The sequence below is a fragment of the Pezoporus occidentalis genome, unplaced genomic scaffold (genome assembly GCF_034315485.1).
Source record: "Pezoporus occidentalis ecotype Australia unplaced genomic scaffold, CSIRO_AGI_Poc_V1 ctg17, whole genome shotgun sequence".
NCBI lineage: Eukaryota > Metazoa > Chordata > Aves > Psittaciformes > Psittacidae > Pezoporus > Pezoporus occidentalis.
The window spans coordinates 4,201,503-4,218,079 of NW_026913531.1; the positions used below are offsets into that span (position 1 = coordinate 4,201,503).

The 16,577-nt window shown below is 45.7% G+C and overlaps 1 protein-coding gene across 2 annotated transcripts in view; it reads right to left on the reverse strand.

The window, feature by feature from the left end:
* KRR1 (KRR1 small subunit processome component homolog) overlaps nucleotides 1–16,577 on the reverse strand; it is a 153,550-nt gene that overhangs the window by 103,928 nt on the left and 33,045 nt on the right. The gene's annotated exons all lie outside the window — the stretch shown is intronic.

Consider the following 16,577-nt stretch of genomic DNA (forward strand, 5'->3'; position numbering starts at 1 on the left):
GGCAAAAAAATTCTGTGAAGACCAACTGAGTGGATGTGTGAACACCTGTGTGTGTCTGCAGCCTGGCACTGCAAACTTGCTTGAACTGGCATGTGTTTGCACTGTTTGCTGAAACTCTGAAAACCAGACCTAAATCGTAATCCTAGAGCAATTGCCAGCTACTGCTGGTGACCTGATCTACCTTCAGGAGCTTAATTTGCACCGCAGTCACCTGGAGTCAGTCAGTATTGCTCTCTGCAGCTCCACCCTTCAAACAGCCCTTGGGCCACAGCCAAAACAAAATTAAAACACTTCCAATTCAGTTCTGCAAACTGCGAGAATTTGTTAATTCTAAAACTCAGTGACAATGAGGAGATTAGGTTGAAGAGCCTGTTTTGAACAGCCTAATCCAATTCCCTGCACACAAATACCACTGACTTTATTAGCATGCACTGCAAGAGCAGCCATGAATTACTGAGTGTATTGCAGTAATTTATGGCTGCTCTTGTCACCTCCTTGCTTCTCACCTTTGTGATGATCTGGAATTGGCTAAAACATGTCAGGTTTATGTTTGGGAAGAGAGGAAGTAGGGGGATTGAAAACCACTCATCATCACCTCACTGAGCAGCAGGCACACTGTCCAAGGGGAAGGGCAGGAGCTGCACATCCATCACCTACTCACTCATCCATGCCATGGTCCCATGCAACCCTCCTGCTTCTCCCACGACTTACAATTAGATAAACAGCTAAACATTTAGATTTATTTGTATATTCGCTTTGCAAGGCACACATCTGAAATCAATTCCCTGTATATTAGTGGAATGGCTTTTTTTGCCTTACTCTATTTCGCCTCTCCCCCCTTCACCTGAGTCTTGCAAAATTACATTTGTGAAGCACAGAAGTATTAAGCAAGGAACAGTGTGAAAAGAAAAGCTTATAAAGAAATGAATAATTCTGTATTCATAGCAGGGCTTGAATAATGTCCCTAGAACCACATGCTGCGAAAGGAGGAGAAAACCAAACATTGAACAGCTGCTCAGAAAAGCACCAGCCATCCTGAGCCCTGAAAGATGTGGGAGTCCTGTGTGGGACTGCATGACCATGTAATTAAGGGCTCTATCAGACTGTTGCAGAGGCTGCAGCAAGGCTACCCTGGCTTTGCAAACCTGGCACTCTTAAAATGCAGCTGCTTGTTACTATTGGGGGTCAAGAAACAGGAATCCCCACACCCCCAGGCCACAAACTGTGCTGTGTGTGGTTCCAGGGACACTTTCCAGAGGGGAGTTGAGCATCCATATGAAGAGACCTCTGCCATTTGAGCCAACAGGAGAGCTGGCAGTGGCATGTTTGCAGTCCTCTCTCTCACACACAGTGCTGGGGAGAGGCACTTTGTGCTGGCACATATCTGTGTTTCTCCTTCATTTGCCAGCAGTAAAAGGACCCTGAAGTGCCAGACACTGGTGTGGCTGCCTGGCTACACTGGTGAGGTCAGTGGTGGGTCCCCTTGTGCCTCACTTGCACAAGTACACAATTCTGCCAGGATGTTTTAGCACAGGTTCAATAATACGTTCCTCTCTGTCTCCATTCTTGAAAACAGCGGAGCTACTTTGGCAGCAATTTAAAATTGAAAAGTCAGCTTCAGACAGACACTCAACATGACAAATTTCATGTCTGGCACAGCCATCAGCAGTTTACAACAAAGATTTGTAACAGGAGCATTGAGCAAATATGTTACTAGCCCTGCCCTAAAACACTAATGTTTGGATTGAGAAGCCATGATTTCACTGTTGTTTTCATGGAATACAGGTGCTCAGAGGCCATGATTGATGTCCAGATGTGTTGGAGAAGGAAGAGCAATTGTTGTTGAATTATAATCACTCCCAAAGCTTTCAGCAGAGAAACACCAGAAAAGAAGACATTTTTCTAATCTACTGAGATCATAGAATCATAGAATCATAGAATAGTTAGGGTTGGAAAGGACCTTAAGATCATCAAGTTCCAGCTCCCCTGCCATGGTCAGGGACACCTCACACTAAACACTGCCCATCAGAAGTGGCTTCCTAAGCTTGTAGTTACCCTACAACCATTCTTTGGAAATTCCTCCTTTCCAACATGTGATTTATTTCCTGTTGCCCCAGGCCCCACTAAGGGTACATCCCAATACCCCCCCCCCATGCAGGGGAGCCAGCTCTTGCTGTAGCACTGCATTCATCTTGCCTCCGGACGTTTCCAGTCTGCTCCCTCCTGTCTCAACTTGGTTACCCACTCTGAGCCAAAGTCTTGCCTTCTGCAGCTCTCCTCTGAGTCACCTTTGCAGCACTGGTGCTTTTTGTTGAAGGCAACAGATTTCATGCAGAAATTTCTGGAGGGTTCTTTTTCCTTCCTTTTTCCTTCTCCCTTCCCTTTTGTCTCTATCAGTGTGAGTTATGAACCTGCAAAGATGTTCTTTGCTTACAGAATTGCTATGTGAGTAGCTTTAATGCAAAGGGGTAAATACTGCAGGTCTGTCTATTAGTATGAATAAGCAGAAGTGTGTGTGTATCTATATCTACACACCAATATAATTATATGTATAGAGAAAGAGGGAGAGCAATATAAGTACACATAATTACAAGTATGCAAATATAATGAAACAGTGTGAACCTATTTGAAAATTTCTTTTTAAAAAAATATTAAGCTTCTAGGTTTCACTAATGCATTGAGCGTATGGAAAACCAGACAACATGCTCATTCCAAAACCAAAGTGCAAATCCCACAGACTTCCTGTTCGGTTTGAATAACTGTGTGAAACAGAGCTTCCCCAAGATAAGGCTATTTGCTTTTGGAAACAAAAGCCTGGTTTTGCCTTAAGCATGAGTGCCGACGCTGTTTCCAGGGCAGCTGATGCCACAGTCCCGGAGGAAGCAGATGGCAGTTGGTGCTCCCCAGCACAGCTTTGATGTGGGCCGACTGGTCCCTCTGAAATCACTGTACACTGCAGGCCTTCACTTCTGTGTGCAGTGAGTGTATTCCCAGATCCCACTGGAGAGCAGGGTGCATTCACGACCTACCCACACCCCCTGAGAGCCAGGCGACTGTCCTCACCAGCATGGTTGTGTGCCAGTGTATTCCCCTGCATAACACACATCATGCTAAAGAGGTGATGCATACCTCAGGAACAGATTCCAATGGGCCAGGGTGCTCACTAGTTTACATCAGTTCAGCTCTAGGCTGTTGTATTTACATGAGGTGAGAATCAGATGCAATAACTAGTAGTAAGCCTCAAAAGTACCATTGTCCTGGGTTCAGCTGAAACAGTTATTTTCTCCTTCTTAGCAGCTGGTGCAGTGCTGTGTTTTGGCTTTGGCCTGAGAACAATGCTGATAACACACCGATGTTTTCAGTTGTTGCTAAGTAATGTTTACTCTGATCAAGGACTTTGCAGTCTCTCATGGTTTGCCAGTGAGGAGGGGCACAAGAAGCCAGGAGGAAGCAGAGACAGGACACCTGATCTTAACTAGCCAAAGGGGTATTCCATACCACAGCACATCATGCCCAGTATATAAACTGGGGGGGGAAGTCACCTTGAAGGGCAGATTGCTGCTTGGGTAGGGCTGGATAACAGTCAGTGGGTGGTGAGCAATTGTATTGTGCATCACTTCTTTTAATTGGTGTTTTTTCCTTTCCCTTTTTAGCTTTATATTCTCTCTCCTTGTTATTTTCCTTAGTAGTAGTAGTAGTAGTTTCATATTATACTTCAGTTATTGGACTGTTCTTATCTCAACCTGTGGGGCTTACATTCTTTCAATTCTCCTCCCCATCTCACCCAGAGGGGGAGGGAAAAGGGGGTGATCCAATGGCTGTGTGGTACTGAGTTACCAGCTGGGCTTAAACCACAAGCACTATGAATCTGAGTCCAGATCTTGAATAAATGACTTCTCAGTACATATACCCATAGGAAATAAATATGCTTTGTAGTTTTTTCTGGAATCCTCAAGATAGAGAATGAATATCCATGTTAAGGTACAAGAAAACACCACCACCCCTGAAAATCACATTATTACCAAACTCTAAACTTTTGGGATCCAAATCTAATCCCTTTTGAAAATGCAAGAGAAGTCAAGTTACCCACTGCCTCACAGGCATTTACACCTGGATTCTTTTTCCCCTTAAAAGAGATGCATAAGGAATATGCCAAGAAAAGCAATATACAAGGATGTCTCTTCTTCAGATTACACACTACTCAGAATTGCAGGTACTGCTGGCCTCATTTCGTTGTTATTGGTGCTTTGTACCACCAAGGCAGCTGGATGCAGAGAGAGACTGGTGTATTAATTACCCTTTAAATAACAAGCACACTCACAGTTGCTTGAACATTTTGTTCCTATCTCATGTTTGGATCCCTTTGAGGTGCAAGCTGGCTTCCAGTAAGTTGCATCTACTCATATCAGGGATTCATTTTGTCCTTTTGAGGATGAGAAGGTGCAGTTAGGAACTGTGAGTATTGGGAGGACAGAGACATTGGCCCCAGGAAGGGGCCAGGATGGAAAATCCTAACAAGTAGCAGTTGTTGGTATGCCTTCAACCCTTGTACTTATAGTGACTCCTTATGAGCACAAATAAGGTAAAATTTAAGACACTATTACCATCTCATCTGCACCTTACCACACTTGCACATCCCTCCTACATTGGATAAAATGGCAAGTCCAGGATGAGGAGGACTCTACGGCCACCCATGTCACCACCTTCACATCTTCTTGGGAGAAAGAGAAGTTTTCTGAGAGTTGTAGCTGTATTCACTGTTTGTAACTCAAATACAATAACCTGCCTCAATTTCCCCTTTCCTGCCTTCGCACACAAAAAGGCATAATTTTCAACCCAACTGCAAACATGAATGCAGCCTATTTGTATCACCTATTTCTCAGGTGAGAAAGCAAATTCAGCCTAGCTGCCTGATCCCAGCCTTGCTGAAGTTGATCACAGTGCTTGCTAGCCCAAAGCCTGGCCCCGTTGCACTCCCAGGCATAATTCCCACTGACTTCAAACAGGTGCCCCTGGTCTGGCTCAATGACTCCCATGGGCTTGGCACCAGGGCTTAAATCACCGTACACAGTCACTCGAGAAGCTGTCGGCAGTCAGAAATGAGTCATTAGTATGCTGCCAACACAGTATTCAGTGACAAAACCCAGCTGCCACTGTAGTCAAGAATGCAGTTTCTTTAGCACTACTGTAAGTCTTATTAGCATAGAAATCAAGTGTATGTATGTAATTGAATTTCTTTGTTGCATCCTAGTATGAGATTTTCCATCAATCCTGATTGTTACTAAATTTGAACTAGCAGCCCATATTTGCACTTAAGCAACATCTGAAAGAGGACTACACAAAGAAAGACTTTCCTAAGTCAACACATCCTAGAAAACAGCAGCTGTGCAAAGGCAGAGGCAAGCAGTATTTCATTTTCCTCCCCATAGCACCCAATCTTTTGGCACCTCTGCTTTAAAACTGGGTTCTGCTGGCATCCTGCATGAAAGCAGAGGCTGTCCCACTAGGAGACTCTGTCAGGATGTTGTGGTGCCTGCTACTGTTGATTAGGAAGTGAGATAATACCATAGGTACAGTTTATTTTAGGTCACTGATTAAACTCAACTCCTGGAAAAGAAAGAAGCAATAAAGCCAAGAGGGGAATACCAGAAGTGGTTAGGAGCATAATTTCAGGATTAACTTCACTGACATAAGAATGACTCTTCAGAAGAAGTATGAGTCTCAGAGATGCAGGGATTGTCTCTGTGGGCTTGGGATATTTTGGGAGAGGGTGAGGAGGGTGAGGACTGCCTAGCCTAGCCTGGACTGAGAAGGCAGACACCATCACTGTGTCTGTCTTTTCAGTGGTGGTTTCTCAAGAGAATATCCTAACCCCCATGAACCATATAGCAATATTTTCCTATATTTTCCAAGCATAACTGTGGTCAAAACCACAGACACCTGACGAGATGGAAAAAGATGGTGAGCAAGGAAATTTAATATCCCTCCCCTGTACAGATGGTCATTGTAGACCTCAACTGAGTTGTTTTGCTCATGACTGTGCTGTGAACCCATCCCTCCAGCTTTGCTACTAAACCAGCGCTTTACCAAGGCCACTGTCCAAGCAATCTACAAAGCCACCAGCCCTTACCCATGAAGTTAAGGAACCAAGTCTTGTAACCCCCAGGCAGCCTAGCACCAAAGAGGCGCAGGAGCCAGGGTACAAGATGGATCCAAGGATCGAAGGCAGAGTCAGTCTGCAAAATTTCAAAGTTCAATACATCAGAAGATCCTGACATCAACCAGTTTCCCCCCAGATGTACACAGTTTCAGGAAACATGGCTGTTGTTCCTACAGCTCTTGGGACTTCAGCAAAGCAAGGTTGTGATCCTGGATTTCATATATATATATATATATATATATAGTGACAACTGCAACTAAATAGAGGCAATGGGGCAGAGTAACTGTTGATGTTGGACAATCTGTAAGTGGCAGGTCACAGTCAAGATTTTTCCCAGTACATTGCAATGCCATGTAATGCTGTTTTTACAAACCGGATATCATCACCCACTGCCTGGAGTGGACAGGCACGAGTTCACTTCAAGGTCCAACAGTTCCCACTGAATTTTTTCTTTCTCAAGCAATAAGCCCCAAGATCAGGACTCTTCTGAGCCAGACAGAAGGAAAGAGTGAGCTCCTTCCTCCCCTGACACAATGCAGCAGTAAAACAGAAACTAAGAAATATCCAGGAGCAGCTAATTCCCGTCATGAGCCCCTAGCCACGGATTCCACTGTGCAACCCTGGCATTAGAGCAGGATGGACTTTCCCTCTGGGGAATCACAACGAAGGAGGAAAGGGATAGGACGTGTGGATAACATTAGCTTTTCACTGGAGTTTCCCTCCATGCTGATGATGAATTGCACCACCTTGATCAAACCATGCAGCTCTGTCTCCCTTTGGAGCGTTATAAAACTGACTTTTGTTACAGATTTGATTTATCGTTATTGCATTTTTCACTTCTCCTGGGCTTTTCGTTTGCTACCTTGATTTCAGTTATTGTGAGCTCAGTCTCTTTTCAGTTTTACACAAAATCTCCTGTGTATAAGGTAGTAAGTTAGGAAAATGTAAAGATTTCAGAGAAAGGAAACTCTGATCTGATGGTTACTGCAGGGCACTATCAGCCAGGGCTGGGAGACCTTCCTGCAGCTTCCTTTGTCTTTCTGGCTCAACAATGCCAAGCAGCTACCCAGCCTACCCTCTGCAAATCAGGGTGAATAAATCAATGTCTTTTGGAGGCCTGAACTAACTTCAATTATCATTTGTAGAGTGCTCTGCAGCTGCCTTGCAAGAAGGCCTTAGCAGGCATTTCTGCATGACAGTGATCCCAGCTCTGTCCCAAGTTGGTGTTTTGGGCAGCAGCTGATATAAACTAGGGTACCTCTGATGTCAGCACTGCATTTGTCAGACACTGCTGCAAATGCTGATTTACCCCCAGGGACACCTGAGTGCATTTTCTCCAGCAAAACATCTAGCTTTAGCTGATATTATTGCCAATCTGTCTCTCTTGGGGACTTTTTCTTTTTTGGCTAGTTTGCTAATTTAGTAAATATTTAGAAATACATGTTCCTATAAAACTGCAGCACTGAATACCATTCCCCTTTGTTCAAAACCGTTTACAGACATAGGCACAATTATAGTACAATCTGTAGTTAATACTCATTGGGGTAAAGGCGAGCGATCTTAAGTGAGAAAGGGGTGGGGGGAAGGGGGGAATTTGTTATGGCAAAGTCCAACAGTTCCTTCAAGTCCTCGTGGCTGAAGCTCTAACAGAAGGCCTGTTTCTAAAGGAAAAAGAGTAGAGTTCGAAAATAAGGCAGTGAAAATGAATACCCAAGACAGAATATTGCATGGTAACCTTCAAAAGATGACAGATGAGGAGAGGTTGCCTTTAGCATGTGGCACAGAAGGCCAGGTCACGCATGGAAAACTTCTGTAGTGGCACATGTCCCAGGTCTGCCTTGTGCGTGGATGTGCTTCTTCTGATCCCAATGCCCTGGGCGTTTACCCACCCTGCTCCTGCTGCTATACCCCTACCCACAAGGGGCCAGTGCCCATGCCCAACATGTTATATCCAAGGGAGTCAGCAAGCCATGAGAGCAGTCACCAGTGGGGCAGAGGTCTCCAAACCAGAGCAAATACAGCTGTTGACACCAGACAGCAAGGTTGTGAAGTCCAGATTTTTAGGAGGAAATTGCCAATTCCCAAAGATTTTTACCATGTCTGAAGATTAAAGAGAGGCCAAGATATGACTCAAAGTGTTGGCAAGGAATCATGGTGCCTTTGAGGAGACAAAAGACATCTTTTGGCAACAGGGATGCTGGACTTAGCTTCAGATCACCAGGGGCTTGGTGGTGGCCATAGTTGCATGTTTTTTTTCTCACCTCTCCCGGGAAGGCTTCCCAATCCCTGCTGCTGTGGCCATGCTGTGAGCAGCACCCATGATGCATGGTTAAAAATCAGTTCAGCTGTGTCCATAGGAGTTGCAGCCATCTCTAGCTGCTTGGTGAAGGATCCTGGAGCCACTGCACCTCCACCAACAGCAGTTTGCACCACCTTTCTTTCTTTATTAAAGAAATAAATTGCTATTTAGCCAGTCTTTGGAGCAAGCTGAAGCAAAAGGGGTAGGGGACAATGCAGAAAGGACCCTGCTTGACAGGATCCTGTTAGGAAGGATTTGCCGAGACATAATGCAGTTGGACAGCATGAAGTCATGCTGCCTTAGGCAGCAGGCAGGTTTGCATGCTTCAGCATGGAGAGGCAGATCCAATTATTCAGTCAGCCTACAGGCAGGCAGTTCCATACTCAAATGTCCAGGCAGAGGTCAGTAACTGTACACCCTGAAATTACTTTAATTACAGGACAATCACTTTCTAGCATATTGAATAACCACCTATTTTAGATAGGACCAACCCTCGGGACTCGGCTCCACTTTAAAAGGAAAGCTAATAAGCATGGCTTACAAAGCATACACATGGCTTCTTTCAGCCAGCTTATCAAGATGGTACTTTAAGGGAACCTAATTTACCTTTTCACAATGTGGGTCAAAGCATGAGGCTCTCAATAGAGGGACTTCCTCACAGATAATGGACACAGGAGGCAGTCTTCATGCTGACTTTGATAGGGATTCAAAGCAGAGAGTTAGGAATTCACATTACAGTGTATTAAGTCCCCTTTTCAACTGCCACCACAATCAGCCAGGGCAGAACAAAGAGCTGGTTTTACAAGGCCTGAAGGCACAGCACTTCTGTGCAGTGTAACACCATATCCCCAACACAGGTGCTCCCAGGCAACCCTCAGTACAAATCCACTGCAGCTCTCTGAAGATATGAGAAATAATTATCCTCTCTTCTGTCAATAGACATGAGAAAAGCCATGGGATATGGCTCTCTGGGGATGATGAATTTAGTCCTGGATACTACTGAGGAGTCTGCTCGTCTTTTATGGTACAAAAATCTCCAAACGAAAGGACCCCTCCTGGCTAACATCACGCTGTCATATGCTTCCACACCTTAACATTTCCCATTTGGTTTCAAAACTTTGCATTACTCCTCTCTTGAAAAATACAGCTTGGCAGGATTCAAATTCTTCCACCCTGGCAGGCTAGGCGCCTTCTTCACTGGGAGCTGGAGGGCACTCTGGGATCCAATGCATGTCTTTAGCTCCTCTGACATGAAAATAAAGCATGACAGACCCCTGGCACATGACACCAGACTTCTGACTCCACAATCTATATCTGAAAGAAGCACCGAGTATTCTTTGGTCAACAGTGTTATTTATGTGATCCCTGGTACCCTATCTCAATGCACATTGCCATGCGTGCATCAAACTAACATGGAGAGTTGAAATGCATTAGGACAGCGTCTGTACCTGAATCTGCTGACTCAACTCCCAAAGCTGCATTAAGCAGCTGTACTCTTCGAGCCCTGCAGATGTCTATTTTAATCATATGTCTTAAAATATCAGCTGGTTTTATGCCCTATTCGGAAGCTTCCCATCCCTCGCAGAGGCTGTTGCTTTCTCTAAGCACTGCCATCCAATCAAAATTACAGACAGGCAGGAAAGAGAGGAAATAAGGACAAGTAACTTTCATTCATGCTCATTGACACACATCTTGCACAGCTTGTGGCTGAAGCACCCTGGGAGGGCATAGCTGCTTCACGTAATGAAACCAGTGGGACACTTCTATTGGAGATTTGAAACACACCAACTGAGGTGTGACCCTCATCAAAAGCAGATTCAAGTTGGCAGAGATGTCTCTTCTCCAAGCCTTCTTCCTTCTCTTCTGCCTTTCTGACTAAGAGGCAGCAGAAACATCCCTGCCGGAAAGAAACGTTCCTGTGCAACAGAGAAGCTGCTCCTTTGCATGGTAAAATCCTGCTGCAAAACAAGCTTGAGGATCCTTCCTAGCCCACAGTCGCAGCATCAGCTCACTGATTTCTCCACTGCTCTTTTAAGGTTGGGTTGTTTGGGGTTTTTTTTAGCAAAAACTAACCAAAACCAATTTTTTTTTCAGTAATATTTCTCCTGTCTTGAAGGCTCTTCTCCTTCTCTCTGTTGTGCGACCCCACATTCTGACACTTCCAACGTGTGCTATGTTCATCAGTCTAAGTATTTCCTCTATTCCCAATGTACCTGCAATTTGTGCAGACACAGATCTTAAGATCACCTGCAATCCTGTTAATGGTGATAATTACAGTCATTAAGGACCTATTATAGAGTTCACTGTGAATAGAAGCTTCCATAGATGATTGTGGCCAAAACAACTAAGGCCAGCTCTCCATACACAACTCTTCATGACTTCCAAAGGAGGATGAGTGTGAAGTGTGCGATCTCATGCACTCTCAACCAGGGAGCTTTGCTCATCCATGACCAATGTCTGTTCATCATCATTACAAAGCCAAGGCCTTTAGCAGGTGTCCTTCTTGTGGCTATGACAAGAAGGCAACAGCCAGCACAGAAAATTAGAGAAAAATATTTTTAATACTTTACTTGTTCTTGGACTTCCCCCATAGCCTGGCTAAACTAATTAAGCTAAAACATTTAAGCACCTCACACTTGCATTCCAGAGCTTTTCTGCTTGGATCAAATGGAAGAACATTAGAATGGTAAGACTTGCAGTCTGCTATGCAAGGCAACTGCTCAGAGTCCCTGGTTTCAAGTGACCTGAATACTACACCTCGAATCCTGTATTCAGTTCTGGGCCCTGCACTACAAGACACACATTGAGGTGCTGGAGCGGGTCCAGAGAAGGGCAGCAAAGCTGGTAAAGGGTCTGGAGCACAAGTGTGATGGGGAGCAGCTGAGGGGACTCGGGGTGTTTAGTCTGGAGAAGAGAAGGCTCAGGGTGATAGGATGAGAGGAAATTGCCTCAGAGTTGTGCCAGGATGGGGGGTTAGATTGGATATTGGGAAAAATTTCTTCTCCAAAATGTTGCTAAGCACTAGAACAGGCTGCCCAAGGAAGTGGTTGAGTCAGCATCCCTGGAGGTGTTCAAAAGACATGTAGATGTGGCACTGAGGGGCATGGTTTAGTGGTGGACTTGGCAGTGCTGGGTTAATGATTGAACTCCATGATCTTAAGGGTCTTTTCCAACCTAAGCAATTCTATGATGCTATGACACATCTGGCTCAGAAACACAGCAGCATGCGTGCTTTCTCTTCAGTGACTCATTTAACAACACCTCAGAGGAAAATTACTACTACTGGAACAGCACAAACAGCTTCCCAGGCAGTGTTACGATCATCTGTGTGGAGAGGAACTGGTGAATATGAAGAGGTGAACACAGTGCCTGGCAGGGTGGGCCAGAGCCCAGCAGCAGGAGGTGGGAATGGCCCATGGACTGGTGGCCCATTTTGACACCACCATGATGAGAAGCTGCTCTTTGGCCTCGGCCATGAACCAGTTCCACACTCTCCCTGGCCAGAGCCGATGCCTATATGTTGTATTGCAAGAGTGGGTGAGGTGTCTCCAATCCTTGTGCCATGGTCTGCCCAAAGGAGGCAGTCAGCCTTGCTCCCCAGGGCAGTGACCACAGGTTGAGGCGAGTGAATCATCTGTTTGACTCACAGCGATCCTTCTTACCACGCTTACACCCTTCAGGCTGGGGTTTACGCTCTCCCTCTGGTCAGCCAGGCCCCTGCCAGACACCTGTGTTTAGATGGATGGGAGGAGGCTTGCCCTCCGAGGACAGCAGCCTCTCCTTGCAGCAAAACATCTCCAGTGCGTTATGGTTTCTCATGCAGTGGCACAGAAACTTGTCAGGCCCTTGGCATGTGACTGACTGCCCATGTATCACAGAGGGACAACTTAAAGCATATTCTGAGGGCTTTTATGTTAACTTTGCTCTGCTTTTGATGATGTTAGTTCAGAAACCTTTATTTTAGCTGTTGTTTTCCACTTTCAAAGCCTGCTTTGTCAGTGAAAACCCGTGTCCTCCTAACCATGGCATGGGAAACACTGCTGACGATTATCCCGCAGTTACAACACATCACATTAGGTGGTCCTATCTCAGTGCGGTAGACAGCTGATGGGTGGGGAGGGGAAACTGATATAGCCTGACCATGAGGTCTTGCTGCCTGCCTGGGAAATAAAGGACACCAAAATATAACTGCGTGGGAAGGGCTTCCAAGAAGAATTTGTCCCAGACCATTTCTGGAAACAGATGATAACATTATTTACCCAAATACAGGAAGCTCAAGATTGCAATGAATGACGAAAGGCATGAACTAAGGGTGAGGGGGAGAAATATGTCCTTCCCCCTCCCCTTTCTCAAAACACAGAAGGAAAAACCCACCAGCAAACCCCCGGTTATTAGGCCATGCACTCACAAGCTGATATACCCCTCTGTGTTTGTGCATGCGCAACTCACACCCACAAAGCCCTGACCAGCCCCCTTTGGATCCTAATGCCGGGGGCTCTTTCCAAAGCGGTATCCCTCAGAGGAGAGTCCAGCTGTTGGGATCCTTCCCAGAAATCAAACAGTGCAGCATTCAAGCCTTTCTGGCCTTTCAGTAGTTAATCTGGGGATACCCAGACACTGAGAGCAATGCAAGTCCCTCCAAGGAGAAAGGGATGGGAAGCAATGGGGTGTGCTTCAAAGCCATGCTATTTATGTATTTATTTATTTATTTGTGTTGACGTTTATGTAAATTTCCCCTGAATCTGGGTTGAACTTTGAGAGCCTGAGCTCTCAAACACAGAATCCAGCTGTTTGAAATCATGAAGAATGCACATTCCTGCCAGCAGCGTAAATCCAAAGTGTAAGGAGGCAAAGAGCCCAGCTAGCCAAAGGAGGGGTGAGGGGGATTAGCTCTCACAGAACAGGACCCTATCTTCTGCTGTATTTATTTATTTTCTTAACGTTGCTGCCTGCTCTGCAGTACAAAGAAAAGATGGTGGTTATTTTGGAATACACAGCAATGCAAAGCGTCCCTCAGCATCTGCTCACAGTGATTCCCAGGCATGACCTCTGCTGCTCTCAGACCAAGTGGAAGCAGCACAGATGCAAGGTGTTTTATTACAGTGACAGGCTGGCTAACCTGGATTCAGCAGCATCATATTTATCTTGGCAGTGCTGATCAGCTCAGCCACTGCAAATCTGCTAGAAGACCAGGGGATTCCTCCTCCCCTCTGGATATGGCTCAATGTCATCTACCTGGACTTGTGTAAAGCGTTCGACACTGTCCCACACAACATCCTTGTCTCCAAATTGGAGAAACATCAATTTGATGGATGGACCACTTGGTGGATAAAGAACTGGCTGGATGGCCACACACAAAGAGTTGTGGTCAATGGCTCAATGTCCAGCTGGAGACCAGTAACGAGTGGTGTCCCTCAGGGATCGGTGTTGGGACCGGTCTTGTTCAACATCTTCGTTGCTGACATGGACAGTGGGATTGAGTGCACCCTCATCAAGTTTGCCGATGACACCAAGCTGTGTGGTTCGGTTGATATGCTGGAGGGAAGGAATGCCATCCAGAGGGACCTCGACACGCTTGTGAGGTGGGCTGATGCCAACCTCATGAAGTTTAACCATGCCAAGTGCAAGGTCCTACACCTGGGTCGGAGCAATCCCAGGCACAGCTACAGGTTGGGCAGAGAAGAGATTCAGAGCAGCCCTGTGGAGAAGGACTTGGGGGTGTTGGTAGATGAGAAAATGAACATGAGCCAGCTTCAGTGTGCACTTGCAGCCCAGAAAGCCAACCGTATCCTGGGCTGCATCAAAAGGAGCGTGACCAGCAGGTTGAAGGGGGTGATCCTGCCCCTCTACTCTGCTCTCGTGAGACCTCACCTGGAGTATTGTGTGCAATTCTGGTGTCCTCAACATAAAAAGGACATGGAACTGTTGGAACAAGTCCAGAGAAGGGCCACGAGGATGATCAGGGGACTGGAGCACCTCCCGTATGAAGACAGGCTGAGGAAGTTGGGGCTGTTCAGCCTGAAGAAGAGAAGGCTGCGTGGAGACCTCATAGCAGCCTTCCAGTATCTGAAGGGGGGCTATAGGGATGCTGGGGAGGGACTCTTCATTGGGGACTGTAGTGACAGGACAAGAGGTAACAGGTTAAAACTTAAACAGGGGAAGTTTAGATTGGATATAAGGAGGAAATTCTTTCCTGTTAGGGTGGTGGGGCACTGGAATGGGTTGCCCAAGGAGGTTGTGAATGCTCCATCCGTGGCAGTGTTCAAGACCAGGTTGGACGTAGCCTTGGGTGATATGGTTTAGTGTGAGGTGTTCCTGCCCATGGCAGGGGGGTTGGAACTAGATGATCTTAAGGTCCTTTCCAACCCTAACTATTCTATGATTCTAATGTCCCCAAGACCAGCTCAGCTCTTCTGGGGTTTAGGAATGCTGCAGATCACATTCACTCTGGTCTTGGCTTCCTGGCACACTGACAGCATTCCTGGTCTGCTTGTGAGGTGCCAAGCACCAAGTCAACATGAACACACTATTTTCGTTTGTCTGTCCATAAAACAATTCATCTTGTTAACTTTTTTTGAATGAGCTTTATGTTATCTTAGGTGTCAGATGTAGTCCCCTCTGCCAGCACCAAGCCACGTCCTCTGCATATGCTCCATATTGTGTGTTTTGTAAAATTTAACAGCCAAAGACAGCGCACGCACATGCACGTCTCTGAGCTGAACATGCTCATACAATGGGGCACTCCAGTGAGCAGATGCAGTGCTGGTGACCTCTGACTTTAGGTTAAGTTGGATCTGCCCCTTAGGCGCAGAGACGTATATAGAACCTCTGCAGAAAACATTAAAGTATGTGCTACAGAGATCACTCTTCCCAGCTATTTATAAAAAGGGGAGAAGTTAACCTTCTGAGCCTTTATTTAAGCCCTAAGTCAATTATTGGCTTTTCAATCTGTGAACATTATAGTTATCATTATAATAAAGATTTTGACAACCTACTTTGACACCTAAATATGGAATTGGGATTATAATGCAAAAAGCTCAGATTGAGTGGAAAAAAAAATGTTTGTGTGACCTTAGTGCAAGCATATACCTAGCTTTACACCCTAAATGAGCTATGCAGTAAGTGCAAATGCATGCATTAACAGGTACCCATTTTCTACAGCATTTCTACGCACACACACAAAAATGCATTTGCAGAAAGGAATAAGCAAGGGTGAAGTTGGCAATTCAGAGGTTAATTACTATCATTAAGAAAAAATCCCACTTCAGGCACATCAGCTTTAAAGCTGATTGGAAGTGGCCCTCTAAGAGGTGGAAGCGGCAGACAGCCATAAATAGAAGCTCTTCAGTCTATGATATAATAAGTGTGATGTGATACAAAGTCTGTGATAAAATTTCACTGTTAAAGCACCTTACAAAACAAGAGAAGGGGCAAATCAGTTCAATGAACTCCGAGGCCCCCTATACCCAACAGGATCTCTCACTGATACCTAAGGTATTTTCTCCCTGGCCTGGTGAAGTCTGAAGCTGTGACCAGTAAGCTGGCCTGATCTACACCAAGGCTCCAGTCAGCAGTAATAGGTGAGTCTAACTTTGCCACTACAGAAAACTCCCTGAAGCATGTACAAACCCTCTGCAGCTTGAGGGCTGACACAGTTTTCTCTCCTCCTGTTTTCCAGGCATGAGCTGAAAGGGAACGATGTTTCCCCAAAGTCTCCCTGGTGGCTTTTTGTCCTTTCATCATCCAACACCATCTTTCTAGTCCTCAAGTTGGCCTTTGCTAGTCATCATAGTATCATGGAATCACAGAAAGGTTTGGGTTGGAAGGGACATTAAAGCTTACCCAGTTCCAAACCCCCTGTCATGAGCAGGGACACCTTCCACTAGACCAGGCTGCTCCAAGCCTTACACAGCCTGGCCTTGAACACTGCCAGGGATGGGGCAACCACAGCTTCTCTGGACAATTTGTGCCAGTGCCTCACCACCCTCACTGTAAAGAACTACTTCCTTATAGTCCTTGTTAGGTGGATAGCTGTGACTGAGTATCCAAGGGGAAAACTCATATTGGTGGATAAACTTTGGGGACAAAGTTAAGACCTCAACTGGGTGCACACAATTG